This window comes from Colletes gigas, unplaced genomic scaffold (genome assembly GCF_013123115.1).
Source record: "Colletes gigas isolate AHSC1104 unplaced genomic scaffold, ASM1312311v1 Colletes_gigas_Sc00008, whole genome shotgun sequence".
Taxonomy (NCBI): Eukaryota; Metazoa; Arthropoda; class Insecta; order Hymenoptera; family Colletidae; genus Colletes; species Colletes gigas.
Window position 1 is genome coordinate 4,560,281 of NW_025106637.1, and position 4,363 is coordinate 4,564,643.

Genomic DNA, 4,363 nt, shown 5'->3' on the forward strand with positions numbered 1-4,363 from the left:
GTCGTGAGAGTATTTAGATACAAATAAATATTTTCGTAATTCTCAATCATTACTACAGAAACAATATACTGTTTAATAATTTGCTAAAAAATTTATTCTTTTCGTCAAGTAGATAAAAATTAAATTCATTGAAAAATTCTTTAAGGTAATATTGATATTTTCTTGCTCGTAATGTTATAGTTTACGATACTAGTCACTGTTTACCATTTAAACTGATAATCAATATTCTAAGCTACTACTTGGTAGAAGGGAGAAAGGGAGGATTGACCTTACGGACGCCAATAGTGCTGCTTTCTACTTAAGTAAATTGTTTTTCGCGTTCGTAGCTTTCCTTATTACCGCCGTTTCAGTAATTTTTGAAAATGGTCGAATATCTATTTGAAAAATATTTATAATAAAAATGAAATAACAATATTTATCTACAGATAAATATTCAGACACAACTGTACTGTCATACTTCACTATCATACTAGAGATACAAAAACTAAAATCTACCTTCAGTGATCTTTAATGTCAGGACCGTTTTCTACGAGAATAAATAGAAATTAAGGAATAGAAACTTCGACAAAGACTTATTCTACTAATTAAGGAAGTAATGTGTGTACAATTTCACAACTGGACGAGCCTGTAATTTTTGGGGAAGTGTGGTAGAATTACTCGAATAGAATCTCACTATTTAAACGAACCAGTGCGTTTCGAAGACTTTGAAATTAGTAACATTAGGCACTTAACAGTCAGTCGATCGTTAATGTGTTCCTATTGGTCCAAGTCAACAAATTTGTGTTACTTATGAAAGTACGATATTAAATTTGCAAAATTCGTCTGATGTGTCCAAGATCTGTTAATCGTTATTGTATGGTATGTTTCCACATTAGTTTATTAATGTTCAGTGTCAACAGGAAACTGTGTCTGACTCCACCTTGCTGTGACCTAACATACCAATCACAAAATAGCTTTTCACATACGGTTTACTTAGGTCATTTAATACAAAGTTACAGCGGGGTTAGGCACTCTAAATTTATTTGTTAATACTAATTATATACATTTCATGTACGTAACGACATAATTAAATTGATGTAGAAACGTACCGGAAATTACTATATTTTTACAATGCCCAGTAGAGGTCAACAGATTAACCCAAAGTTCAGAGGCTACATTAGACGGATTTTACAAACACACTGTATGATTTTACGTGTCTTTTCATGGAAAACAATTTTGCACAAAAATGTTCAATCGTTTCACCCTGAGAAGGTCAACGCACTTTTTGATCGATCACGTTACTCCGGTCAACAGTTGTACAACATCGGTATAATTAAGACGATTTCATTCCCTCTAAAGAGGAGATTAACAAAAGATTGTTATCGCAAAGAAGTATTTCGCATCAAGATATCAACTCGTTTAATATGATTGTTGATCACACTTACGATTCTAGTCAAGGTTATCATTGATCACAAGTTGCACAGTATCTACATAATTAAGGCGATTTTATTTCCTCCAAGAGGGCTATCGACAAAGAATCTTTTTTCTAACTGCAGTATGTCACGTTAAGATATCAAACCATTTAATACTATTATCTAGTCTCTACTTCTAGTCGAAGCTATTGCAATAATCGGTTTTACAATGTCTACGTAACGAAAGCGACTTTGAACTCCGTTTTTTTCAGGAGAGTATTTCGTATCAAAGTACTTAACCAATAAAGGTTATTATTAATTATATCTACGATTGTATTGCAAGTTATCACGATCATCGTTATCACAGTATTTACATAATTAAGGCGATTTTTGTCCCTCCGAAAGAGAATCGATAAAGGATCTTTTTCTAGTTGTATTAAATAACCGATCGAGCTCTTAAGAATGAGAGGAGAGTGAATCATGTTTACCACATTTCGAAGAACCGTTGCTTGTAATATATTACTCAATACAAAATGTAGGAATGTACCTATACGTGACTCAATTTCTCAACTCTTTTTGTCGATACCATTCTGATTCTCCAGAGCTCATTTCTCCCTCTGAAAGGGTAATTTACCATATGTATGCCCAAAGACATCGTTATTCTTACGAACGTTCTGTGTCTTTGAAAATAATGTTACGTACAAGTTTACGATCGCAGAGAAGTTACAATTCTCCGTGCTGATGTTTGTTTATTTATTACGAACCCGTGGAATGTCCAACAATTTGTACGAAAATGTTATTTGCATGTCGGTGTGTGGACACAGAGGGCAAATATTTGCTATCGATATTATTTATATTCTCGTTTACAATGCATTGAACATTTTGTGATTGTCTGTGTTTCAAGTTTGTTGTCCATTGAATTTGTTATTGTACGAATCAACGTTCGCTGATCGAAATGATATATTTTATTCCTTATTAAAAAAAAAAAAAAAAAAATAGATAACACCTGCCAATGTACGTCATGCATTTTTGTAATACTATTTTCCATAAATTAAATACAATACATAATTTCGTGGAATAGAAGTATATAAGCTGCTCAAAATAATTAGTCTCGCCTAATTGAGCGAGGCATGTAGTTCTTTGAAACATATTCATACTGTGCAAACAGAACATTCGATAAAAATTTTTCTTAACAATGAGATCCATTAATTATTTGTTCAGCGTTGAAATAACACAGTATGGATATGAAAAACTGTATTTCGTATTTACATGCATTAACGGACGTGAAATAAATACGACTTTATGCTTTGATAATAGTACTTGAACGTTTGCAATGTTCTGAGTTATTGTTAATTAATTTTTCGTGGAAGAATTATTATGCTGCTTGGCGAACGTTTGTTTAAAGATGACTCACACGGGAATGTCTGGTTGAAAGTTCCTTCGCCTTTTGTTTGTTAAATATAAGCGGCTGCCCACACGTCCTGATAAAAGACATACATATATGTATACACATACACTTTATACACGTGTTCGACAGCATGAGAATGATTGCAATTGTTCTTTTCCATGATCGAAATATATCAAATTTATCTACGAGATTTTCAATAGAAACATTTGCATTGTTACTCAATAATTAGTAACGAGTTCTGAATTCAATTATTCTCTGCAATATAAACAATAGCCACTTAACTCAGTAATTTATTAAATTCTCAGAATTTATTTATCCATTCTTAATATTAGATTTTTAAATGTAGATCGTTGCATAGAGTCTTATTCAGAGTTACTTCAGATTGGAAAATATAAAAGCTTTATTTAGTATAAATTGTACAGAATGTTAACATTTGCTGCATACTTATAAATTAAAAATACATGGAATTAAATTTTTATATAATTATATAATATATTCTGTGTAAATATCCACAAGCTTTCCAGCGTCGCTTCCGCAAGAGCGACGCATTCCGCCTCCGTTTATGATAATAATTTATTGTCTCCCCGAAATTTTCGAACACAAAACCATCGTTCGATTTCCTATCGATCGTATTTTGTGCTTGGTTCGCAGAGCCGATTAGCTCTCGTTGACTGCATATCCAAATTTCGACAGCTCATTTAACCGGCTTAATTGAAATCGCGTTAGTCGTGTTACGAAATTTCACGAAATAAACATTGTCAATATCGTTAAAAACATTTAATAGAATCGTTGCTAATAAAATTATCCGAATAATTTACTCAGTGCATGTATCAAAAGTACTGAAACTTTACATGCGTGCAGTTCCGAGACTACTAGTGTTTTCTCCATAATTGAGGTATTGTTAGAAGCGGTGAACCTTCCCCTTTAAAATGGTTTTTGGTTTTTGTCGATCCGACTTTCCGTTCTCGAGATATCGTAATTTATGTGAAGGGGTAATTTTTTAAATTCCACTCTCCGTCTTACGAAAGCCTATTAACGCGTATTAAAAATATTAAAACTTTGGATGTCTGCAGTTCCGAAACTACTAGTGTTTTCTCTATTGTTAAGGTATTGTTAGAAGCGGTGAACCTTCCTCTTTAAAATGGCTTTTTGTTTTTGTCGATCGGACTTTTCGTTTTCGAGATATCGTAATTTATGTAAAAGGTAATTTTTCTTAATTTGACTATCTCTGTCTTCGTCTAACGCGTCGGACCTCCTTGTCGCACGTTGACCCACTGACCGAGTGAATGAGTGACGTCACGTTTACTATTTACTACGAGTCACGTGCGGCCAACGACCTTGACAAGGCCGTAGTAAACAAAGCCGGAGCCTCCTATCTCCGAAACTAGCCACCGCATCGACTTGAAACTAAAATCGCCATATCTCCGGAACTAATAAAGCTATCGACTCGTACAAACGCTCATTTTAAAGGGCATTTCATCCTCTATCCGATGACCATATCAACTACTCCAATTTATTTTGTCTTCCATGTTTATTTTCACATTTACTTTGACACTATGCACTC